This window comes from Rattus norvegicus, chromosome 6 (assembly GCF_036323735.1).
Source record: "Rattus norvegicus strain BN/NHsdMcwi chromosome 6, GRCr8, whole genome shotgun sequence".
Classification (NCBI taxonomy): domain Eukaryota; kingdom Metazoa; phylum Chordata; class Mammalia; order Rodentia; family Muridae; genus Rattus; species Rattus norvegicus.
In genome coordinates, this window is record NC_086024.1 from 103,462,363 (window position 1) to 103,489,130 (window position 26,768).

Genomic DNA, 26,768 nt, shown 5'->3' on the forward strand with positions numbered 1-26,768 from the left:
GTGGAAGCTGTGAAAGTAAAAGTGTTTCCTGCAGCCGATTCAGGGGATCCAAGCTGAAGTCAAATCCTCCGTCCTGTGCGCCCTCCTTTCAGGTTCCGCACTAAATCCAAGACGCAACCGGAGTGTTTTAGGTGCTTATAAGGGCTTAGGAATGTCCTCTCGGCCTCCACTCGCCCAGACGGGGTACCTCTGCTGCTTCTAGAACATTTGAGGAGCTCTCTACCCACATACGCAAGGTGTCCTCAGTGGACCAAACCCAAAGCAGCACCTTGATCACAGTAAAATACACAGCAGTAGCCGGGGGAGATGGCTTAGTGATTAAACACTGGCCATGCAAAGACCAAAGTCCAGGTCCAGAGCCTCATTACTAATGCTGGTTGAACACGGTGGCCCATTTTAAACCCAGCCTCAGAAGATGAAGACAAGGACCTCCAGAGCACCACGGCAGGAGACTATCCATATCAGTTAGCTCTGGGTTTTGGCTGAGAGACCCTGCCTCGTGAATAAGGTAGGAGAGAAATCAAGAATGATTTCCAAAATCAACTCGGAACTTCCAAATGAAAACCATACACATTTGCAGCCTAACATACAAATGAAAAAGAAAAAAAAAAAACCCATAACTTAAGATGTATAGTCTGTTGTGCGGTTTCAAACAGAGAAACAGGACAAGAGTTTTCTGCCAGGAAGTACCATTTATCTGTGCTGGCACTGGATCAGCAGATTTACATCCAAAGACGGAGCCCCAAGTGTAGCGAGATGTGGTAGCTTTTATACTTTTGTTAGTTCCCCATACATTTTAGCCCCTTTATCTCCCATTCTGATTATGTGGTCTGTTACAGGCTCGAGACATAGCCATGCATGCACACAAAGGACACTGGTGATGCCATGCTGCCTTCCCTTTGTTTTGAGAGGACCCTTACCGCAAGCCCCCACACGTTCCATATGTGCCCGGTAGTGCTTACACATATGTAATCTTCCAACCATCCACTAGGGGTGCTATTGCCCCCCACTGTTTCATAACCAAGAATGGAGTACCGTGACTAAGGTCACACGGGTGTTGAATGGAAGGGGCAAGGTTCAAACTAAGGCAGCCTGCCTGACGCCTCAGTGTGGCTTCAAAGCAGTATATACTCTTCCTTTGCAGAGAACTGCATTTTTAATCTACCTCGAGATCCCCTTCCACCTTTGGACTCAGTCAGGGATAGAGACACAGTTTACTCATCTCAGTCCTGCCTTTTCACCCTGGGGCTTGAGGCCTGCCCTGTCCTTCCTTAAGTGTTGGGTACTTGTCATTCTGTGTCTGTGGATGAGTTTCTGCATCCCCTCCCTCTGCTACCTGCCATGTGGGCCAGCGATCTCATGTTCTTTGGGCAGCCAGTCTCCTCATATAAGGATCTAAAAATCAAAACAACAAAATCCTTTTAGAAAGATGTTTATCTTATTATTTTATGTAAATACATATTGCCTGGGCTGGAGAGATGGCTCAGTGGTTGAGAGCACTGACTGCTCTTCCAGAGGTCCTGAGTCCAATTCCCAGCAACCACATGGTGGCTCACAGCCATCTGTAATGGGAACCGATGCCCTCTTCTGGTGTGTCTGAAGACAGCTACAGTGTACTTATACATGAAATAAATAAATAAATCTTTAAAAAAATTTATATTGCCCGAATGTCTGTATAGCATATAGTGCCTAGTGCCTAGAGTTACAGAGGGTTGCGAGCCACCACATGGGTGCTGGGAATTGAACCCAGGTATTCAGCAAGACCAATAATTGCTTTTAACCATTGAGCCAACTCTCCATCCCTCATCTGGTGATGTTAATGTTGGTTTTCATGGCAAGTGGAATTACCTCCTGGGAGTCAAAGGGATGCTAGGATCACAGCATTGGAAAAAATGTTAAGGTTTAAGACATATTTCATTTAATATACACTAGAGCCCGCAGGGATAAAATAACTAGTTCCAACGCCATCAGGCTGAAGCTGAACTAGAAGCAAAGTTTTCCATTAACAACACTCTCAGCGATGGTTACAGCTAACGCCTGCTGCTGTGCCAGCCACCAACAGGAGGCCCTTTGGTCGTCTTATCACTCAGTTTACCTGTAACTTGGAATGAGGGCAGAGAATTTTATTGGCTTTCGCTTCTTGGGTGAATGTTTTTGAAAACCATTTCTTAAAAGACAGGGTTTTATGTCGATCCTCCTGCCTCCACCTCCTCGGTGCTGGCTAGGATTACAGGCATGTACCACCATGCCCTGTCGGTATGGTGCTGGGATAAACTGTGTGCGTTCTAAGTCAGCACTCTACCAACTGAACTAAATCCCTAGCCCCTAAAATATTTTCAGGGAGCAGAGAGATGACTCAGTGTGTAAGAGCTTTGCTTGCTCTTCTCCAGATGACCCACACGAGGCAGCAAACGACCCCCGGGAAATCCAGTTCTAGGGTATCCGACCACCTCTTTTTGCTTCTGTTGGTCACACACAAATACACACACACACATACAAACACATAACACACACACATACACACACACGTGACATACTCCCATAGCACACTCTTTTCATTTAAAAACAAATCTTTAAAAGTATTTTCGACATTTTACTTCATTGAGGACATGGAGCTGGACTGGGATATGGTTTAGTAGCAGGATATGTCTCTATTACATGGAAAGCCCTGAATTTGATTCCCAGAACTCAAAAAATAAGCATAAGAGACCAGTGTCTGGAGTGTGGAGTTGTAACTGTTTTATACAGGACCTGAGTTCAGTTCCCAGTACCCAAGTTGGACAGCTCACAGCTCCCCATAACTCCAGCTCCAGGGGAGCCAATGCATTCTCCAGCCTTTGAGGCCACCTGAAGTCATGTGTGCCTACCACCCCCATATACATAGTGAAAATAATAAAATACATCTTAAACGCACAAAAGACGCAGAGCTGATACACAAAACAAGAAGTATAAAAGTAAGAAGTATGAGACCTTCCAATCCTTCACCCCGTCCCTCCTGCTCTATGGGCAACCACCAGTAATTGGTAAATCTACCCAGAGGTTCATGGTTTAAATAATGTTTTTCCACAAATCATCTCACGGATCCTAGCATCAGCTCTGTAAGACACACTGGGAGTAAATGATTGTTGTCTCCATTTACAGATGGCTTCAAAATATCTAGGTACTTGTCCAGAATTAGTCTCTAAAAGATCGTAGAACCAAGATTGAAAGCCTGGTGGTCAGAAACTTTCAAATTATGCTCCACTGAATCCCTTGATGACAGATCCTTGGGTGCTTAAAACCAGAATGTCCCATAAATAGTCCTGCTACAAAGACAGATTTGCAGTTGGTCAGGAAACAGGAGAAATTTTGTCCTTCCGTGATGTTTGCATTCCAGAGGGGACTGCTCATGTTCTGCTCTGGGCAGGATTTCAACAACACCCCCTCTTCTGTCTCAGCTGGGACAGGCTTAAAGTAACACCCCTCCTCTGTCTCAGTGGATCTAAGGGTGAAACACCAGTAGTGGAGAGGCCCAGGAAGATGGGAGTTCAGGGTGGACTGGAGCCATTCAGCTGCCCTAACAAGTGAGCAAAGTGTATACTCTCACACTTAGGGAGCCGAAAGTCTGAACTCAGGGTGTCCTCAGGACTAGGACCTTTGGAGGGTGGGAGGGAACCTGTTCTGAGACTCTCTCCTAGCTTTTGGGGGATGTTGGCAAGGTCCAATTATCTTGGTTTGCAGACACATTCCTCCACTCTCTGCCTCATTCACGACGTGGCTTCTCTATGTGTTTTCTTTTTTTTTTTTAAACATTTATTTATTTATTATACATAAGTACACTGTAGCTGTCTTCAGACACACCAGAAGAGGACATCAGATCTCATTATAGATGGTTGTGAGCCACCATGTGGTTGCTGGAATTTGAACTCAGAACCTCTGGAAGAGCAGTCAGTGCTCTTAACTGCTGAGCCATCTCTCTAGCCCTATGTGTTTTCTTTTATAAAGACACCAGGCATGGACGTAGTCATCCTGACCCAAGTGTGACCTCATTTTAACTGACTCTGCTTGCAAAGGCCCCATTTGAAATTAGTCACATTCTGGACGGCATGCATGTTAAGGAGACACCATTCAACTCAGTACACTGTCTCCTCCTGTTTCATACATTAAATAGGGATGGCACTTCTGGAATATTGAGTCTTTTTTCAATGAGTAAATGTTTTAATCCAGGAAGACAGTGCAAAGATAAGTCTGCCCGTTTACAGGAAGGGAAAAGGAAAGAGAGAAAGGCAGTGTGTAAGTGTCCTCAGAACAATCCAGACAGCTGCTGGCTGATGCCAAGAAGTGACATCTGTTGGGTCAGGAGGGTGGTGGTAGCGTATCATTTTAGCTGTGTGGCTTTTGGATCAAAATGCTTTTATTTTAGTAACCACAAGAATAAGAGTGGTATAGGGGAAAGGGAACAGAAAGGGAGAGAGCTAGCTTGTTCAAAACAACAACTCAGAAAATGAAGTATGCAGTTGGGAGTGAGTTTGCTTTGGAGCAAAATATATTTAGTCAAAGAAAAATAATTAAATAGGAAGAGTAAAGAAAACCCTGATTGACCAAGGGATGGATCTTCACTCTGGTTTTTGTTTTGTTTTGGAGACACTTTCTCTGTGTAGCTCTGACTGGCCTAGAACTATCTCTGTAGACCAGGCTTGCCTAGACCTATTTCTGTAGGCCAGGCTGGCCTCGAACTCATAGCGATCCACTTGCCTCTGCCACCTGAGTGCTGGGATTCTGTGCCGCCACCACCAGTGTTTCTGATTTTTAAAAATCTCTTTTTTAAAATTTACATGTATGTTGAGCATGTGCACATGAGTTCAGATGCCCTTGAAGGCCATAGCTGTGGGGTTCGCTGTACCTGAGAGTTGCCTGTAGTTGTGAGCTGCCTGGTGTAGGTACTGGGAAACAAACTGTTCCTGTGTAAGAGTTACCCACTTTAAACTACTGAGCCATCCCTCCAGCTCCTTTAATCCTGATTGTGAAGTTGAACAATAAGACTAAAATGGGGAGAAAAAGACAAAACGAGACACCTTATATAACTTATATAATTGTTACAATTCATTTGGAGTCTGAAGGGGCAAAGCTTTTTATAAAAAGTTGTTGTTGTTTGCCTGTTTGCTTGAGACAGAGCCTCACAGTGTAACCCATCTTGGTAGAACTTATGGAGCCTCCCATCAGGCTTGTCAGTGCAAGTCACAGGCAAGTGTCACCATGTCCAGCTCAAAACACACCAGGACAAAAATAGGAGAAGATAGTCAACTGTAGTGACACACACCTCTAATCCCAGCACTCCGTAGGCAGAGACAGATGGAGTTGTGAGTTTGAGGCCAGCCGCGGATACACAGTGAGGCCTCGATGCAAAAACAAAGAAAGGAAAGTTAGGAACCAGGGCGGACTCTGTTAAGACAGATACATTATTTAAAGACTTGGCTGAGGGCAAAGACGCATTCACAACGCTCAGGAAAGAGCCACTCTGCAGGAAGACTGTGGGACGTCAGCACGCTTTAGGGTCAGCTTCCACCCATGTTTTTTATATCATGCATCACCGTATACTCCAAATGGGCCATAAGAGAGCCAGAGAAAGAAATGGAAATGCAGATGACTTTCAGCTGTGACGGGAGAAAACATTTTAGCTATCCCTGCAACAGACATCCGAGACAGGACGGATGGCTCTAAATCTGTTCTTAAAAGCCGTTTGTGCCACCAAATGCAATAAAGCAAACAGGGAAGTGAAAGCCACAGAAGGGGGAGAGACTTGTGGAGCAAATAAAGCTCTTTGCCCAAAATAACTGAAGAACTGCCCCAAGCTTAAAAAAAAAAGCCAGACTCCTGATCCTTTCTGATAAGAATCAAATGAAGAGTCCACACTCACAAGTAAATAGAGCAGCCTCACTGTGAATCTTGAAGTCTAAACATCTCTTCTATGGTTTTCTTTTTCGTGTGTGTGTGTGTGTGTGTGTGTGTGTGTGTGTGTGTATGCGTGTCTGTCTGTCTGTCTGTCTCTCTCTCTGCGTGAGTGTGTGTATCTGTGTGAGTGTGTGTCTGTGTGTCTCTGTGTATGTATCTGTGTGTCTGTGTGTGTGTCTGTGAATGTGTGTGTATCTGTGTGTGTGTGTCTGTGTCTCTGTGTGAGTGTGGGTCTGTGTGTGTGTGTCTGTGGTTCTGTGTGAGTGTGGGTCTGTGTGTATCTGTGTGTGAGAGTGTGTGTGTCTCTGTGTGAGTGTGTGTATATCTGTGTGTGTATGTGAGTGTGTGTCTATGTGTATATCTGTGTGTGTGTATCTCTGTGTGAGTGTGTGTCTGTGTGTATAGGTATGTGTATCTGTGTGTGTATGTGAGTGTATGTGTGAGAGTGTGTGTGTGAGTGTGTGTGTCTCTGTGTGAGTGTGTGTGTATCTGTATGTGTATGTGAGTGAGTGTGTGTGTATCTGTGTGTATCTGTGTGTCTGTGTGTCTGTGTGTCTCTGTGTGAGTGTGTGTCTGTACGTGAATGTGTGTGTAGGTGTGTGAGTGTGCATGTATCTGTGTGTATCTGTGTGTCTGTGTGTCTGTGTATGTCTCTGTGTGTAGGTGTGTGAGTGTGTGTGTATCTGTGTGTCTGTATGTCTGTGTATGTCTGTGTGTGTAGGTGTGTGAGTGTGTGTGTATCTGTGTGTCTGTGTGTCTCTGTGTGTGTCTGTATGTATAGGGGTGTGAGTGTGTGTATCTGTGTGTGTATGTGAGTGAGTGTGTGAGTGTCTGTGTCTCTGTGTGAGTGTGTCTGTGTGTGTAGGTGTGTGAGTGTGAGTATATCTGTGTGTGTATGTGACTGTGTGTGTATGTAGGTGTGTGGGTGTGCATGTATCTGTGTGCCTGTGTGTCTTTGTGTGAGTGTGTGTGTATCTGTGTGTCTGTATGTCTGTGTATGTCTGTGTGTGTAGGTGTGTGAGTGTGTGTGTGTATCTGTGTGTCTGTGTGTCTCTGTGTGTATAGGGGTGTGAGTGTGTATATCTGTGTGTGTATGTGAGTGAGAGTGTGTGTGTCTGTGTCTCTGTGTGAGTATGTGTCTGTGTGTGTAGGGGTGTGAGTGTGTGTGTGTACCTGTGTGTGTATGTGAGTGTGTGTGTGTAGGTGTGATGCATTTGGAGGCAAAATGTTGATATGGGGGATCATCTTCAATTATTTCTCCATTTATTCTCTTCCAGTATGACTAATCTTTTGAGCTAATATATTCTGGGGGAACCTGCCTCTCAATTCTGAGACTAGAATTAAAGTTGGGACACCAGGGTTTCTGAACCATCTCCCCAATTTCATCCCCAACCCTCTATCTTTGAGACAGCTTCGCTGTGCACCCAGGCTAGCCTGCAACTCTTCATTCTCCTGTTTTAATTAACTTATTATGTTGTTATAAAAATCAATTTAAGGCCAGTCTGGTATAGAACATCCTTAATCCCAGCACTTGGGAGGCAGAGGGATATAAATCTCTGTGAGTTTGAGACCAACTTGGTCTACATAACGAGATGTTGTCTCAAGGAAACAACCCCTGGAAAAAAGCAATTTAAGGTACAGTGTGTGGTGTGCGACTGTTATCTCAGTACTTGGTGGGCAGAAGCAGGGTGATCGGGAAGGTAAGTCCAAAGCCAGGCTGCAATACATGAGAAGCTGTCTCAAGAAAAGAAAACAGAAATCAATTTTAGCCGAGCATAGAGTTGTGTGTCTGTAATCCCAGCAGTCAAGATGAGGAGGCAGAAGGATCAGGAGTTCAGGGCCAGCGTGTATTACTCAAGATCCTGTTTGAAAACAAAGCAAAATCCATTTAAGTGATACAATTTTATGTTTGGTAGTATAGACTTCCTGATGCTAATATGACAAAAGCTTAAAAAACTGCTTCTATCTTTTGATCCCACAATCTTACCTCCACAGATATAACTAATGTGTGGTCCGTGGAGTCATTTCTACAGTGCTCATTATAATACTTAAGTTAAAAAAAAACTCAGAAGCTAGCTGTTTGTACAATGATTCCCTGTGGTGGAGTTTGAGGCAGGAGGATGAAGAGTTGTAGGCCAGCCTTGGAACTCTGTCTCAAAAACAAAGGGGACGGGACTGGGTAGAGCTCAGAATCACCAAGATACTCTTGGAATAAAGTCACAGAGCCTACGAGACTCACTGATCAGAATCTTGAAAGAGGGCCCGGGAACATTCATTTTATAAAATCAGACCAGACTCAACTCTATACAAACCACAGACAAGAGAACCTTTGGAGGACGGAAGAGAAGGATTCAAGCAACAGGTCAGGGACATCCACAGAAATAAAAGGATGGATAGTAGGAATTTGAGGAAATTCCAGATCCTGAGGCAGCGGCAACCCCTCTGAGAGATGCCCTCAGTCACCTATAGTCATAATGCTGTGTTTAGTTCTACAAGCCCCCTCAAAACTCAGAATGGACATACAAGGGATATTTTTATATTATAGTATAATTAAACATTTCCCCCTTCCCTTTCTTCCCTCCAAATTTCCCTATACCCTTCCTTGTTCTCTTTGAAATTCATGGCCTCTTTTCTCAATAATTGTTGACACATGTGTATATGTACACACACGCACCATACACACACACACTCACACACACACTACACGTACACACACACACCACACACACACACACCACACACACACCACACGCACACATCACACACCACATCACACACCACACACACACCACACATACACACTCACCACACATACACACACACACCACACATACACACACACCACACATACACACACACCACACATACACACACACACACACCACACATACACACACACACACCACACACCACATACACCACACACACACACTCCTATAGACTTCTCAGTCTGTATAGTGTTATGTGTTTTCAAGATCGGCTATTTGATAGGAAATAACCAGTTGCTGCGCTCCTCCCCGGGGAAGGCTATTTCTCCCAGTCTGAGTGTTCCTCAGTTGTCTGCAGTTCTTTTGTAGGGCTGAGGGCTCACAGCCTTCCTGTCTACTTTGGCGTGTCTATGGGTGTTGGTCTTGTTCAGCTCTTGCTCCTCAGGAAGCCTGGCTGGTGAGACTGTGTGGGTGTAGCTTCTGATAGTCCCAGGAGACACAGTCTCACAGCAAACTCCCTGACCCTGGCTCTTACAGCCCTCTGCCCCTCTTCCTCAATGGTCCCTGAGCCTTAGGTAAGGAAGTCGTAAAAGATTGTTCTTTGGTTGTTTGGTTGTTTTTGTCAAAAGCCCGGGAAGGTCATTTGAATAATTAAACGAACACCTGCAAAGCCTCCGAGAGATTCTTACTTCAAGGCGTTTCTACTTGCAAGTCACCCTTTCCTTTTATCTCCTGGGGACCCCAGGCTTCAAGTGGCTAGAAGTCATATTGCTGTTCAAGGTCTGGATGGCACAACCATAGACTGACTGCAACCCTAACCGTGTCAGAGGAGGCACCACAAAGGGGGCTGTCTTTTCTTTCTTTCTTTTTTTTTTCCTTTTCTTTTTTTCCAGAGCTGGGGACCAAACCCAGGGCCTTGCGCTTGCTAGGCAAGCGCTCTACCACTGTGCTAAATCCCCAACCCCGGGGCTGTCTTTTCTTTAAGTAAGTTTGTTGGTTGCACATTTTGCACAGTATATGGGGTAACCAACAAATTATTTAAAAAGTCTTAGCAGGTTGCCTATTAAGGAGGCTGCTGAGTCTTGAGGGAGACAGAGCTGACGGCTTGTTCCTAGTGCTCTTCCGAGGCTCTCGGCTCCCAGGGGCTTCCTTTCCGGCACACGGATCCCTGAGGCCCAGAGGTGCCACCACAGCTGCTTCCCACAGGAGGTTTCTTCCTGGAACTTATAGATCTATCCTTGCCCAGAGTCTTGGGGCTTCTTGCCAGGACCTGGGGATGTCACATGACACTACTTTCCAGCCAAGGGTGGTCAACCTCTCCCAAGAAGGCTGGGCCAATGCCCAGAAAGCCAGGCCGATTACTTTTCACCAGGCATCAGTTAGGGGCATTGTGGAAGCCAGGCCTAACTCAGCAATATGTCCAGAGTTTCATTCTTGCTGCTCTGTGGCCCTGAGCCAGTCAAGCAGGCTTCTTTTGAAACAATGATTCCTGTCTATTCCCCGTCTTTCTTGGTGGTCCTCACAGCAGCTCCCTCTGGGTACACAATCTTGGCAACCTTCCAAGGCTCATCAAAGGGAGTCCCACTTCTATAAGGGAGATCAGGCTAAGGGAAATGCCTCTGGGGACACCAGAGTGGGTACTTGGGAGTTGTCATTGTTCCCAATATCCACTCAGCAGCAGACAGTCACTATCCAGTTGCCACCTTCAGTTCTCCCACAAGGCAGAGATAGAAACCAGCAAACTCAACACCTTCCCAGCTCCCCTTCAGTGACCAGCCTTCTGGAGACAGAGAGCAACGGGGAGCAGTGCGGTGCAGAGAAGACTCCTAACCCGGAGGCCTATGGGGACTTGCATCTTTCATTCCGAATTATTTCTTGAGTGCCAATTGTGTGTGTGTGTGTGTGTGTGTGTGTGTGTGTGTGTGTGTGTGAAAGAGAGAGAGAGAGAGAGAGAGAGAGAGAGAGAAAGAGAGAGAGAGAAAGAGAGAGACTGACTGCTGTGAACAGATCAACACTTGTAATGGGTGCTCAGAAAGAAGGAACCAGGTGGTGTTGAGGGGAAGCCAGTGGGATTTGGCTTTAGGTGTCGGCCAGTGAAGGCGTCTGGGGCAGAGTCTGAGTGTCTGTTAGGTTGAAAACCAAGAGATAAAAAGACCCGGAGTAGGGGTTGGGGATTTAGCTCAGCGGTAGAGCGCTTGCCTAGTAAACGCAAGGCCCTGGGTTCGGTCCCCAGCTCTGGAAAGAAAAAAAAAAAAAAAGACCCGGAGTAGAAAGAGATGTATTCAGGGGCCTTGAACTCTTTAGGATTACAGCTCAGGGAGTACGGTGCAAGGCCTGTGGTATGAGGTAGATGGAGGCTGGTCAGGGCACAGAGCATGTGACCAGGTTACAGCCCTCCTCTCCTCTCTTCTCCTCTCTTCTCCTCTCCTTACCCTCCCCTCCCCTCTCCCCCCTCCTCTCCCCTCCCCCCTCTCCTCTCTTCTCTTCTCTTGTCCTCTCCTCTCTTCTCCTCTCCTCTCCGCTCTCCTTTTCTTTTTAGGACAGGATCACTGAAGGCTAGCCTGGACAGCCCACCACTACCTCCAATTGCTGGAATTACAGGTACATGTGTACCACCATGTATAGTGTGATTTTTTTTTTATTATTTTCGTCCATGTCAAGTGGAAAGTTATTGGAGGGTTTAAGCAAATGACATGATCAGTTTTGAATTGTGCCTGTGGCTTCAGGTCTGAGAACAGATTATGAGGAGCAGACTCAGAGGCAAGCAGCCCATGGGAAAGGACACAGTGACTCGTACTTGCTGGTGGAGGAGGAAGAGGGGGAGACTTGAGACAAACCCAGAAATTCACCTAAGGACTTCTCCACAGGTGGGGGTGAGGGGGAGGGGAGGCAGTGCTATGTCCAAGGTGGGAAGGATTGGTGGGAGGGAGTTACAGAGAAATGGGCACAGGAACAGAGTAGCTTGTCTTCAGGGTCCTTCTGATTCCAAAGTCAAGGGATTTGTTATCTTGCTGTCCTTACCAGCCAGCCCCTAACACCTGATTTTATAGACTGAGGAAACAGTATGATTAAGCCTGGGGAGTCCAGAGTCAAGTCTGAGAGATAATACCAAGAAGCTGGTTTCCCACTTAGGGCCTTCAGTTCTCAGAGTCCAGGATTCCAGCCCACCAGCTCTCAACTCTCTCCCGAGCACCTTACCAAAGACCTCTTTGAGCCATCCTGGCACTGGGATTTGGGGCAGAATGCTCTGGTCAGGAGACACATGTTTTGTCTCCTTCATTCCTAATTTGCCCTGGCCTCCCTCCTTTCCCAATGCTTGTTAGTGGGTCAGCTTCTAGAATGAAAGATGATGACAGAATGGGCTGGGCAGCAGAAGCCCGGAAGCTGTGAATTAGGGCTGGAAGCAGGTTTCAGCTTCTGGATGGTTTGAGCTCATGACTTCCTTCTCTGAGAAGGATGGTCTCAAACTCACAACCCTCCTAACTCAGCAGGCATCAAAAGGGAAGTCCCTTCTTTCTTTACAGGGTGAAGATTAGGGCTTAAGAGTCAGAGAGACCTCACTTGGGATGTCAGCCATTTGACCCTGAGCAGGTCAAGGTATTCTGTCCTTTCTTCAGAAATAGTAATCGGTTCTCTGGAAGCTTTGGGAGAGTCACAGAGAGTTGAAGCACGAGAGATGAAGTGCCTCCCCGCCTTTACAGGTCATCAGGGAACGTGGGGGCTTCTGTTGTTCTGCTATCACGAACCCCACCCCCATTTTGCCTTGTTTTTCACAACAGGGTTTTTCTGTGTTTTGCTGACTGGCTTGAAACTCAGTCTATAGACCAGGCCCCAAATTCACAGAGATCTGCCTGCCTCTGCCTCCGGAGCGCTGGGATTAAAGACACGTGCCACCACTGCCCAGCTGCTAGATTCTTTCTTTCTTTCTTTCTTTTTTTTTTTTTTTTTTGGTTCTTTTTTTCGGAGCTGGGGACCGAACTCAGGGCCTTGCGCTTCCTAGGCAAGCGCTCTACCACTGAGCTAAATCCCCAACCCCTTAGCTGCTAGATTCTTAAGACCACAAGAGACAGGAGTCAAGTATCAGTCCCAAAGCTGGCTGGAAGTCACAGAATCTGGGGTGAGAAGGCTTGATCTGTCGGCCCCAACCTAAGCTCACACTTGTATTTTTCTCTGGCATCTTCAGAGCGTGGAACATCCAGGGCAAACTGGATGGGTCCAGGCTGGGCTGATGACATTCAGAGGCTGACAGTTTCAGATAAAGAGGCTGTTGGTAGTCTGTCTAAGCTTCACGTCCACAGCTACCTGGCAACAGCCAGCTATGCCTGACTATAGAAAGGGCTGCTTGGCCCCTCCTCACTCTCTTGCTCTTTCTCTCTCTTCTCTTCTCTGCTCTCTTGCCCTCTTCCCTCTGTCCCTCCTTTCCCCATTCCCCCCCCCCCGCCCTTCCCTCCACATGCTCATGGCCTTTACTTCTCCCCTCTGCTACTCTTCTTCTCTCACTAAACCTCTCCAAGTGGAGCCATGCTGGCTTGGTGTGTTCTGTCTGGACACGAGCCGAGATTTAAACCCCAACGGAGGCAAAGCGGAACAATTAAGTGGACCGCAGTTGAGCGTGAACACAGACCTGGGCGTTCCTGAGGTGCATGTTTCTAAGCGCCAGACATCAGAGCAGGGTCAGTCTGTGGTGGCATTCCTCCAGGCTGGGCAAAGAGAAAAGAATGTAATGTCATTGAATTGTTTTCTTTTAAAATATTTTTGCCCGGTGCCTTTTGTTTTTAATAGGTTGTGTGTGTGTGTGTGTGTGTGTGTGTGTGTGTGTGTGTGTGTGTTAGTCTGAGTGTGTGTATGTGTGTGTATAAGTGTGTATGTAAGAGTGTGAACCTGAGTGACAACAGATAGGTATATAAAAGTCAGAGAAGTCATTAGGTTCTCTCTCTCTCTCTCTCTCTCTCTCTCTCTCTCTCTCTCTCTCTCTCTCTCTCTGTCTCTGTCTCCTATATTCGGGTCCCTCACAGAATCTGGAGCTAGACTGGCATCGATAAAGGCCCAGCGGATCTTGTCTCTAGATTCCCTCAATGTTGGGTTTATAGGTACAAGTGACTGACTGCACTTGGTTTTTGTGTGGGCTCTGCAGACTTGAACTCAGGAGCTCATACATGTGCAACACACACTCCGGCCCACCGAGCCCTCTTCCTACTCTTTGTTCTGCCACAGTATCTTACTCTATAGCTCAGACTGGCTTTGCTGTGACCAGGCAAAGCAAGAATTGTCTGAAACTTGGGTTCTTCTGGCTTCAGTCTCCCAGGTGCTGTGATCATGAGTCAAGGCACCATGTCTGGTTCTGTGGTCATTGTTTTGAAACAGAATGTAGTTCTAGGGAGCCTCAAATTCAAAATTCTTCTGCCTTTGGAGTTGTAGGGATTATAAATGTGTACCACCATTTCTTAAGTATAAATTTATCCCATCATTCAGTTTTAAAATCTTGTTCTTTATATTTTTGGTGTTAAAACATCCTCTCTTTTGCTTGGTCCAGTAGCATGTGCCTATAATTTCAGCTATTCAGGAGGCTGATGCATGACAATAGCTTGAGCTTCAAGAGTTCAAGACCAGTCTGGGCGACATAGTAATACTTGCTTTAAAACCAATAGAACATATAGCCTCTCTTTTTGTAAAATATGGGTGAGAATTTTTGGTGCTCTGGATATTCGTGATGATTCATGATTACTTAACTAGATCTATGAAAGGTAAAACTCTGTCTATAAATGGGGAACTGAGCCCAGAGAGAAGATACAGCTTTCCCAAATCAAAAGCGTAGGTTTTGCAGAGTATGGACTACTAGGCCTCCTGACTTCAAGCCCAGGTCCTTCTACTAGAGCCATCTGTAGCTCCTTTGGGCCTCTTTCAGTAGCAAGTGACTGAAATCCAACTCACACGGGCTTAAGCAAGGGGAAAATTCAAGTCTTTCAACTAAAAAAAGAAGTAGATTCTTGGCATAAATAAAACAAAACACTGGATTCTCATGAGTTTTCTAGAAGCAAATGTTCTCAGGACCAAACTCTCTCTTCTGGTTCAAAACTCCCACCTAACTTGAGAGACTGAGGCAGGTAGATCTCTGTGAGTTTGAGGCCAACTTAATTCACCTGATGAGTTCTAGGTCAGCTGACCTGTCATTGAGACTCTCTCAAACTAACCAGCCAAGCGACCAACAATGCAAACAGTGATGTAATTAGAAACCAGACATACATTAACATACATTGGTAATCCTAGCCCTTGAAAGGACGAGGCAGGAGGATTGTGTGTCTGAGGTCAGCCTTAGTTATATAGGGAGGGAGCTCATCTCTCAAAACCAACCAACCAGCCAACCAAACAACCAAACAATCTGCCAACCTGCCAACCAACCAACCAGCCAACTAACCAACCAACCAACCAACCAACCAGCCAGCCAGCCAACCAACCAGCCAACCAACTAGCCAACCAACCAACCAGCCAACCAACCAACCAACCAGCCAACTAACCAACCAACCAACCAACCAGCCAGCCAGCCAGCCAACCAACCAACCAAACAAACAAACAAACAACCAGCCAGCCAAACAAACAAACAAACAAACAACCAAATAACCAACCAAACAAACAAACAAAACAGCAACAACAAAACTCCATGACTGGACTCCACATCATTTTTATATAACACACACATGCGCACACATTTTGTTGCTAATGATCAGCACATACCCAAAGAACTAAAAATAAGTGATGGGAGATCAGATTTGTTTGAGGCTGAGTACATGTGTATGTTCTCAAAGGTAAGACTTCCTGGATGTGGATGAAAGGCTGCCTGGAATATGCCTTAGGCTCACAGACTAGTGTGTGATTCAAATACTCAGGTGGGCAAAACACTATAAGTCCGCTTTGAAATTCTGTCCACTCGCTTTGCCCTGAGATTCAATAACGCTAGGGTAATGGAAGCACTATTGGCTCTGTTTGCTTTTAGCTGGCACACTGAGCAAATAGGTTCCTCTCATACCCATCTGTCTGGCTGATGGACAGGAGGAAACAAAAAGACAGCAGACATCCTAACACTTGAGGTGTCATTAGCTCCTCACAAAGAACCTTAGAACTCGCCTTGTTTCAAATCCATTTTCCCAGAATATTGAAGCCACGGGATGAAGGAGAAGCATCAATTTTGAGGAAAACAAATCTGAATATAATATGAATTATAATGTAAAACAAATGTAACACAAAGTCTCATTATGTTGCTCAGACTGGAACCAAACTCTTGAACATAAGTGATTCTATTGTCAGTCTTGAGCCATTGAGCCTACAGATATGTGCACCTCAAGGTGGTCAATTTTATATCTATTGGTTTAGTGTGTGAGTGTACATGTGTGTGTTCTTGCACACATGTGCCATCTACTTGTATGGAGGTCAGAGATCAGCTTTCAGAAACCTGTTCTTACCTTCTACCTTATCAAAGCAAGGGATTTCTTTTTCTGCTGTTGTGATATGTACTACAGATTAGCTGGTCCACAAGCTTTTGGACAATTCTCCTATCTCCACCTCCTATCTCACCACAGGAGTGCTGAGGTGACAGATGCAAGTTACAACATCTGGCCCTTTAAATTTTATTTTTATATGGTTGGCAGTGATGGCACACAGCCTTTAATCACAGCACTCAGGAGGCAGAGGTGGGTGTATGTCTGTGAGTTTGAGGCCAGCCTGGTCTATAGATCAAGTTCCAGCACAGCCAAGGCTACACAGAGAAACCCTATCTCAAATGTGACGACAACACCAACACCAACACCAACTGTGTATGTATGTGTGTGTGTGTGTGTTTTGCCTGCATGTATATGTATGTGCACCATGTGTATACAAGCAAAGGTTTATCTGGGTGTGGTAGCATATGCCAGAAATCCTTGCATTAGATAAGGTGAGGATTGAGGATTGCCATAACTTTGGGCTACATAATGAGTTTCAGATCAGCCAGAGCTACAGGCTAAGAACTGTCACCAAAAAAACCAAATGGATGAGTTGGCTCAGTAGGTAAGGATGCTTGGCCAAACTCAGGCACACTTGAGTTGATCCCAGGATCCACGTGGAACAAGAGAACTGATTCTCAAAAGTTGTGTACACACACACACACACACACACACACACACACACACACACACACACACACACTGACTGCCACTTTCTCTCTCTCTCTCCCTCTCTCTCTCTCTCTCTCTCTCTCTCTCTCACACACACACACACAGACACTGACTGCCACTTTCTCTCTCTCTCTCTCCCTCTCTCTCTCTCTCTCTCTCTCTCTCTCTCTCTCTCTCACACACACACACACACACACACACACACACACACAGACACTGACTGCCACTTGCTTTCTCTCTCTCTCTCTCTCTCTCTCTCTCTCTCTCTCTCTCACACACACACACACACACACACACACACACAGGCACAGCCTGTGATCCATCAGCTCCCAGGGTTTTGGGCCCTGCTGAGTCAATGCAGTGCGGCCAGAAGGCAGAAGTGCACGTAACACCAAGTAGGTTCCCATGACTGAAGGAAAGACAAAAGGGAAGAAGAGGAGTCCCTTCCCTTGTGTCCTAAAGACATCTCTGTAGGTACTGGCACTACCTTACAGTGCCATCCTGACGACCTAGCCTTGACTTCATGAGCTGTTGGAGAACAGTCAAGATCCAAACTGCAGAAACAGGTGACCACTGTGTGTCAGCCATGTCTTCTGTGGGTCCCACTTATACAAGGAGGTGACTCTGCAGAAAGGACCTATGTCCTTTCTACTTTCACACACCCAGGGACAACTTCTCCAACAGGCTCAGGACAGACAGTGTCCAGAGCTCTGTGATGATCCAATGAGGCCCTCACTTAGCTATCCAGATGCTTTGTCAGGCATCATTCAGGATATCTTTGAGAGTGTTTACCAATAAGATTAATCTATGAATCCGTACACTGACAAAGTGAATTGTGGGTAGGTCTTGTCAAATCTGTTAGCAGCCTGAAAAAAAGAATAAGGTAGAATAAGGATGTGCAGTCTCCCCTGAGACATTTGTCTTCTGCTTTTGACTTTAGTCTCTGATTGGAATTTACAAAATGATTCTCCAGAGTCCCTGGCTTGCCAAAGGCAGACCCCAGAATTTCTGAGTCTCCATATACTCATGAGATATATGTATCTTCATCTTGTTAATTCTGTTTCTTTGATGAACATAGGCAAGTTTTGAAAATACTTTATCTATGAAAATATTTTTTGAGACAGGTTTTCTCTGTGTAGCCCTGGCTGTCCTAAAACTCACGTGTAGATCAGGCTGGTCTTGAACTCAGAGATCTGCCTGCCTCTGCCCCCAAAGTGCTGGGATTAAAAGCATGTACCACCACCTCCCAGCTCTATGAAAATATTTTATTTGTAATATTTTTAAAAATTATTGGGAAAGGGTTGGAGAGATGGTTCGGTGAATGAACTCCAAAAATAAAGAACTAAAACCGTATCTCCAGAGTGAAGCGCTTTAGCAGGCCAGAGGATGGCAAACGCGGGCCCAAACATGGCAAACTTGGCCCTGACAGTTTTGCCTTTTACACCTTTCCCCTTCCTTTGCTAAAAACCATTAGGTTACATTCCTAAAGACCCAAGGTCTATTCCCTTATTTGACCACTTCCTCTCCTCACCACCAAGGTATAGTGAGAGTTTGGTTCCTTTAAAAACCATACATGAAGGCTTGGATTCAACCATCACCACCAATGAGCCCAGCGGGTGGCACACGCCTGCAGTCTCAACACTCAGGATGGCGGAGGCATGAGTATCAGGAGTTCAAGGCTAGTCTGAGCAATTTGAGCCTCTTTCCTGGGGGGGAAAAACCCCAAAAAAACCTAAAACCAGGGTTTGAGGCTGCCTCAGCAGGTAAAGGGCTTGCTGTGTGTGAGGAACTGCGTTCAGTCTCCAGCCCCCACAGACAGAGGGCTCTCAGGGAGTGTATCCAGCCAGTCTTACAAAAGCAGCTTCAGGGTCAGGCAGAGACCTTGCCTCAAAAACAAAACATAAAATAAAAGGTGTCTAGCAACAGAGTAGCACACCTGAAGTGACCTCTGGTCTCCATGCTTCATGCAAAGGTTCTGTGTCTGTGCGAGCATGTGCTACACGACACACACGTGTACCACACATACACACACAAACACTAAAGTCAAGAGCTTATAACAATAACGATCATAGAAAAAGGAATAAAATCTGGAGCATTCGCCTTTATAACAATAAAAATATAAAACTTAAAAATATTTTATAGGAGCCAGCAGGGTGACAGTGTCTAAAACCCACAGCAGTCACAGGAGGACCTGCTAACATTTTTAGCATACCCCTCTTTGAGCCAACGTCTACCTTCCGGTTCTGGAGATACCGGGGATGGGGTTCCCATGACCTTCCGATCACCTTGAAGACTGAGTTATTTTTGGAGTCATTGTTTTGAGTTTTGTCTACAAATAGAATTGTGTGTGTGTGTGTGTGTGTGTGTGTGTGTGTGTGTGTGTGTGTGTGTGTGTGTGTAGTGGAGGATGGTCTGGTCACACAGAGGCCAGCAGGTAGGCAAAAGGTGTGAAATAGCTTTTTCTGGCAAGGGTGGCTGTCCAGAGGCTGCCTGCCTCCCCTCCCCTCTTCCTCTGCGTCTTGTTCTGTTTTCTGTCTAATTAGGTTGACCTCTGCCTCCTGTAGGACTCAAATATTTACTGCTCATGATAGGCCAGCGACCCTGTCACGAGGTGAAGAAAAACTATTCACTACCCGGAGTCCTCAGGGAAACATTCCTGTACACAAGCTGTTCTCGCTATCCACACATTGGGGTTCTCACAGAACTCAGTGTCCCAGCTCTGTCTGCATCACGGAGCAAGGCCCCGTAGATGGAGGGGCATTTGAGCAGGTCTTGGAGGCATGAATGTGGTTTGACCATCAGGGTGGCCTCAGGGGAGAGGGGAGGAGGGCAGAGCCTTCCACAGGGAAGAGTTTGTGATGGTCTGAAATGAGACGAATCATTCACTAAGCCTTTGTTACACCTCTGTGAAGTGCAAAGCTATTTCTTTCAACTAAAAACTAGAAACAATATCTGAGACGACTCCCAATGAGGATAGAGTGGCAGAAGCCAAAGGCCTCCCAACAGACCAACAACTCATTGCAATGAACATTTGCAAGCAAAGAAGTGTGGACAAAAGGGTAAACTGTGGGACACACTGGGACACACTACAGCTTCCACAAGGAGATTTTTTTTCTGTTGGAAGGAAGGTTACAAGGGTAAAGGGCCTCTATGATGGGAGGGGGAGACGAGTGGGATTGGGGTGCATGATGTGACATTCACAAAGAACTAATAAAAAGTAAAAAAAAATTAAAAAGGAAAGAAAAGAAACAAAGGGCTAGAGAGATAGTTCAGTGGTTAAGAGTCTCTCCCTCTTTCCCTCCCTCTCCCCCACCTGACAGGGTTTCTCTGTGTACCCCTGGCTGTCCTAGAACTTGCTCTGCAGAACAGGCAAGCCTGGAACTCACAGAGATCTGCCTGCCTCAGCTTTCCGAGTGTTGGGATGAAAAGCTTGCGCCACCACTGCCTGAGTTCCTTGCCATTTTGGGGGAAGAACAGATTTCTGTTTCTAGAACCTAAGGTTACAACCACCTATAACTCCAGCTTCGGAGGATCCGATGTCTTCTTCCAGAATCCACGGACACCTGCATGCATACACACATACACATAAATAAAAATTTAGAAACAGAAGTAAATGTAGAGTGTACCATGTCATAGAAGACCAAGAATTCTGTGTCCCTTGTTTTTAATCACCCTCGGCTTTGACAGGAAAAGAAAGAGGATACACACAGCTCCTCTGAGGCTGGTCTTACCACCCCTCTCAGCCCCTTTGCCGTTCTACTTCCTCCAGATCCTATAGCTGACAAGAAGACCCAACTACTTGGGTAAGGAACTGACAAATATCTCTTAGCATCTCAGAACTCAAACCATCTGATGCGCTTCCTTAGTAACTAGCAAGGTCCCGTAGAGAAAGGAGCATTTGAGCAGGGCTTGGAGTGGCCTCAAGGCCATTGTACCGTCTAACTAGGGAAAAAGAAGAAAGCTGGCCCCTGGAGAAGTCCCCACTCAGCGTGCAGCTGCCTTTCCCTTCTCTCCTACAAAAGCCCTCTCACCCCTGAGCCCCGCCCCACCTTCCATGAAGGTGGAGCTTTGAGGAGCTGGTCCCCTGTCTCCAGGGGCAGCTTTGAATCATTGATTCCAATCTTCCAGCTCTCATCTTCCTCCTTTTGATCACTTGAGGAGGTAGACAGTAAGCCGTTTGATTGCAATAACAGAAAGTGGTCGTTCCAAGCAGATGGTGCGCACGGCACAGGCAGAGAGGAGAAGCCCAGGGTGCTGTGAGTGGCAGGAAGACCCGCACAGTCAGAAAGAGAGATGAGGACAGTTGAGACTGTCCCCACTGGTACAGTTGAGACTGTTATCTGGAAACTAGGAAAAACAGCTCACCTCGATGGCGAGCTGACTGTCCCTGGCCCTTGGAGGCTGTCTCCGCTGAAAGCAGGGGTTTCCACTCGGGCCCAACGATGTCTAATGTAAAAGAGCAGGTGTGAGCCTGGCTTCGCTGCCTTTATTTTACATCTGTTTCCTTTGATACGTTAAACTTTGGGTCGAATACCTGCACAACTCTGCACTTAGGCCTGTCAATCACTTAAGGAACATTCATTTAAAACTGGTGCTCCCAGCTGGCCTGTAGTGTTACATGCCTTTAATCCCAATATTTAATCCCGGCACTCAAGAAAGGCAGACAGATCTCTGTGAGTTCAAGGCCAACCTGGTCTCTGTAGTAAGACCTTGTTTCAAAAAAGAAGAAGAAGAAAGAAGAAAGGAAAGAAAAAATTAATTAATTTAAACAAACTGGTCATTCCTCCCACATCAAGGCTGACGTCATAATTACCACATTTTACAGCAGCCTGTTCCAGATCACCAGTGTAGCGCCTAGTAGACTCCAGCCATTATGCTAACCATGAAGAAAGGCCCAATTGTTGACCTCCATTAACCTTGGCTCCCTTTACCTTCCTTTCTTCTCTTCCTCCTTCTCCTGTATCATCCCCCCCCCCCATTTTGCTTTAATGTTTCCTCATATGTATGTGGAAGTGCGATGTGTGCATAGGAGCCCAGGTGCTGAGGCGGTCAGAGCCATCAGGTCCCTCAGGACTGGAGTTACAGGAAACACGATGGGAACCAAGCTCCTGCCCTCTGGCAACTGCTCTTATCTGTTGAGCCGTCTCACTGTGTAACCTAGCTGGACTCAAACTTGCAACTCTTCCTCAGCTCCATCTTACCTTGTCTCTCTAACTTGGCCTTCCTCAGAGTCCTCTCATGCAGTCACCTCGGATTCCAGGAACAAGTCTGGTCAATATACATCCGTGGCAACAATTGAAACTACCCACCTCTGGGCAGCAGGGATTTTCTCATCTGTTGCAAGACTCCTAAGGTGAACCTCGGCATACTGGAACCAAGTCTTTGCCTATTCACCACCAACTTTTCCCACTTGGTATTTTGGAGCAAATGTCCCAGCCTGGTCTGCTGAGACCCTCCCCTGAGCTGGGCTTCCAGCCTAGGACTCTAGTGGAATGTGGCTTAGGATTCTAATCTATAAGGCCCTAGCCGCTTGGAAAATCACACAGCTTAGCCTACTCCAGCACAAATAGCTGTTTGCCCTTTGACTCTGCTTCCTTGCACGTAGCTCACAGCCCGGTGGGACTGCCTGAGAGATAACAAGCTCCTTTCGAAACATGCTGGAGTTCACGATAATGAGGTGAAATCCTAAGGTAGGGGTTGGTTGCCAGAAAAACCAACACATAATTAAAGGGTGGGGAGGTTCAGCCTCACCTCGTGACCTCCAGGGAGGGGAGAGGCACCAGAGGGTGAACTGTAAAGACTCGTGAATTATGAAATCCAAGGCTGTTCCCTGTTGGTGAAGAAACACCTCTCCTGACACATCTGTTTGACTGTTCTGACGCATGCCCCCAGTCATAAAGCCACTGCCATGAACTTCCCTGCATTTTGTCCTCATGGGTAATCATTCTGAGAAGGATGCCATCAGAATCCCCTATTTTGTAGTCAACCAGATAGAAGCGCAGGTCATCTGGGGGCGCCACCTTTGTGGGGGTTACGTTGCACAGAAATAAACCTTTTAATTTCTGAAATCTAATGCAACTCCAGGAAGAGAGAGTCAGAATTGGGTACCAGTTTATATGGGAGAAATGGTGTGGAAAAATGGCACGTATTTGGTATCGCCTTCCCCTCCCCTGTCCCTTGCACACACATCTAGTTCAGAAGTGATGTCAGAAAGAATCACACACACACACACACACACAAAGGTTATTCACAAGGAAACATTAACCCGGCTTGAGGGAAGTGAGTCACAGAGCAGCCTATGCAGTTCAGTTTGCTTATGGCTGATGTAAAGTCCTTTTAGCCTTGGAACTAAGCCTCTGAAAAATAACACACACTCACTACACACTACACTACGCTACACTACACTATACTACACTACACACACATACCTTACACACACACACACACACACACACACACACACACACACACAAAACCACCAAGCAGCCAGGTGTCTTAGTCTGGTCTGTGCTGTGGTAAAGGACTACTGAAGGACTGGAGAGAGGGCTCCAGCAGTCTAGAGCACAGTTGCTCTTGCAGAGAGCTTGAGTCCCAACACCCACATCATGGCTCACAACCATCTGTGACTCCAGTTCCAGATACAGAGTACCTATGCCCTCTGGGAATGAGACAGGGGCGTGGTACATAGATACACATGTAGGCAAAACGCCAATACACTTAAAATAAAAATAAATCTTAAAAAAGATGGGGTTGGGGATTTAGCTCAGTGGTAGAGCGCTTGCCTAGGAAGCGCAAGGCCCTGGGTTCGGTCCCCAGCTCCGGAAAAAAAAAAAAAAAAAAAAAAAAGAAAGACTACCTGGGCCTGGAGAATGTACGCAACCAGAGTCGGTTTATACCTCACAGTTTTGGAGGCCGGGAAGGCCAAGATCAAGGCACCAGGGTCTGCTGTGTGAGGAGAGCCTGGTGCCCGTTTTTAACGTATCACCTCGAACACGTCATCTTCAGGAGTGACACTGCTCTCCATGTGGAGGAAGAGTGAGGGAATAAAAAGGAATTTGCTCTGAAATCTTAAAAGCCTTTGAAATCCGTCCACATTAGAGGAGCCCTCGTGGCCGAACCACCTTATAGGTCCTATCTTTTAGTATTGTTATATCGGGAATTAAATTGCAACATGGATTTCCAAGAGCCAAATATTCAGTAAAGCAAAAATGTTACCTCTTTGGTTCCCTTTAAGGACAAGCTGGGTGGTTCTGATGAGGTGAGTGGCTCCTGGGGCTTTATGACGTGGATGGTCTTTCTCTGGGAAGATGTGGAGGAGAAAAGGCAGAATTCAAGTTTCAGCCTAGCTCTTCCACAGATGCTTTCTTGGGCTTCTCTTTTTCCAGTTTGTAAAATGGGGGGACCCTGAGCTTACTAACTGCTAAGACCCAGGCCTAAAAGTAGGATTCTCTGAGTCTAAACTCAGAGCCCCTACATCCTGACACGCATACCCCAGAGATTGCTGGAGTTAACTGTAAAATAGCTGGACCACAGGCTCACGTTGAACAAGGAAACTCTCGTGACAGCCAACAGCCTCCACTGTACCTCTGTCCCACCTCTAAACCAAGCATTCTCTATGACACTGACACCAGAGAGTTAAGGACCAAGCCAACAGAGGCTGTGTGCTCCAGGCCACTTAGAGGGGCGTCTTGCCAAGCACCACATCCACTGCTGTCCTGGCTACTTACTAGTGTGACCTCTCTCAGGAGGCGTAGAGTGGGTCACCTCTTGTCACATCTTCAGGGGTCTGTGTACCTTTTTTTTTTTTTTTTGGTTCTTTTTTCGGAGCTGGGGACCGAACCCAGGGCCTTGCGCTTCCTAGGTAAGCGCTCTACCACTGAGCTAAATCCCCAGCCCCGGGTCTGTGTACCTTTAAGACACAGAATCTTCTGGGTATGGTGATACAGCATGAGCTGGGGGGCTAGCCTGGGATACATAGCAAGACCCTATCTCAGGAAGAAAGAAAGAAAGAGAGAGAGAGAGAGAGAGAGAGAGAGAGAGAGAGAGAGAGGAAGGAAGGAAGAAAGAAAGAAAGGAAGGAAGAAAGAAAGGCTATAAAAATTCAATTAATAAGCATACAACTCAGATGCTATTCCAAGTGATCAAAGTCAGGATTTAAAATACATCACTGAGAGGCAGAGCTTTGTGAGTTTGAGGCCAGCCTGGTCTACAATACATACTGAGTTCGGGGACAGGCAGAACTACAAACAAACAGCAACAAAAACCAATCAAGCAAAAATGTCGCCACGTTGAAAGATGGGCTGAAGCTAGCAAGAGTATATTTAATTACTGAGAAATGAGGATCCAAACTCAGACCCAAAAAGAGCTCTTGGACTGATAGTTGCAAGCCACAGCATGTGTGCCAGATCTAGTCTCTGCCTGATTTCACTTGCTTTTTTTTACTTTGCTTTGCTTTGGGTTTGGGTTTTAAACACAGACCTTGCATACATTAAACCTGGTCAGCCCCTTCTGCCTGTTACTACATGAAGTCCTACTGAAGCCCGGCCGTGTTCGTTTGTCTCCACAGCCTCTTCTGGGCTGTGGCAGCAGAGCTGACCAGTGGGACAGCGTCTACACAGTCTACAACACCCGCTATCCGGCTAACTGATCTGGACAAGAAGGACTAGAGAAGTGAGTTTATCATAGTCCCCTCAGGCTGCTACACAAAATACCACAGACTGAGTGGCTTACACATGCAATCGAAATTTATTTCTCACATTCTGGGAAGCTGGGCTGTTCAAGGTACTAGCAGGCTCCTTATCTGGTGGGGCAACTTCCTGAGTCAAAAACCACCCTCTGACTGTGTCTTTGCTTGGTACCAGGGGGAGGAGTCCTCTCTCAGATCTCTTTTATTTTATAGCTGTTAATCCCAGCACCAGAGTTCCATGGTAATCATGACCTCATCCTAGAAAATGTTTGCCTCCTGACATCACCACTTTAAGGAGTCTCTCAGAATGTTCACATTCGGGCAGGCAGCTGTGGCACGTGTACTCTGGAGGCAGAGGTGGGCGGGTCTGTGTGAGCTGGAGGCTAGTTTGGTCTACAGAGCCTTCTGAGACAGCCACAGCTACACAGAGAAACCCTGTCTTGAAGTATTTACACATTTGAAGGGTCATGTACTTAGCAGGGAGGTTTGAGTTCATAGCAATTAATGTGAAGATGGGGATCTAGCTGTTTAGTCTGTATTAATTAGTAGCATTATGACATTAAGACACTGTATTAGACAGACCAAATGTGATACAAAATTGGCTCAACACAAGGAGGCCTTGGGAAGATGCCCTAGAGACAGCAGGTCTTCCTTGGGAGTAGTCTCCCTAATACCTTTCTCTGCCTCTCTGGCTGCTGTTTCTGACTGCCCTCTCTGTATAAAGACTAGTTATCTATGCATCGAAAGAAGCAAGTGACCACAAAAACCAAATAAAAACTCAAACACACACATCCCCCACCGCATACATGTATCTACGGCAAGCTTCTACTTACTAGCTTGCTAGTTTTCACTAATTTTTGTAATTTCTCATCTGCCCTGAGACATAGAAAGATGAGATTCCCTCAACCTACCCTGCAGTTCAGGAAGACTAGGGATTGACACCTGACTGGTGAGCATGGGAGAAAGCAGCCAGAATCCCTTTCAGAAAGAGGCTACTCAGAATTAGTGGGCCTTCTCCATGTCTGCCCATCTCCACCTTCTTCCCTGCAGTTGGAAATGGAAGGTTTAAGATGATGGAGCCTCAGAATGGCAAGGTCTTGGGTCCCTGAATCTCCTCAGGAGAACTGCACAGCTGTAATTGGTGCACTGAGACGCTAACATTTCCAGATTGGTTCACTTTCAAGCATCTGTTATTTTATTTTGATTCACATAATTGGACATAGATTTTGACTAGTTTGTCTGTTGTAAAGATTAATTTGATTTTACATTAATTTTTTAAAAATATATTTGTGTGTG

The 26,768-nt window shown here is 46.2% G+C and overlaps 1 long non-coding RNA gene across 3 annotated transcripts in view; it reads left to right on the forward strand.

Moving 5' to 3' along the window:
- The first annotated feature begins 326 nt into the window (after nt 1–326).
- LOC102547797 (uncharacterized) overlaps nt 327–26,768 on the forward strand; it is a 40,796-nt gene continuing 14,354 nt past the window's right edge. Inside the window, exons 1-2 of one of the 3 annotated variants that reach the window (XR_010052716.1) lie at nt 327–508; nt 25,353–25,456. This is a non-coding gene — a long non-coding RNA (uncharacterized LOC102547797). The remainder of the gene's footprint in view (nt 509–25,352; nt 25,457–26,768) is intronic. The other 2 variants (XR_593102.4, XR_010052717.1) reach the window with 2 other exon arrangements.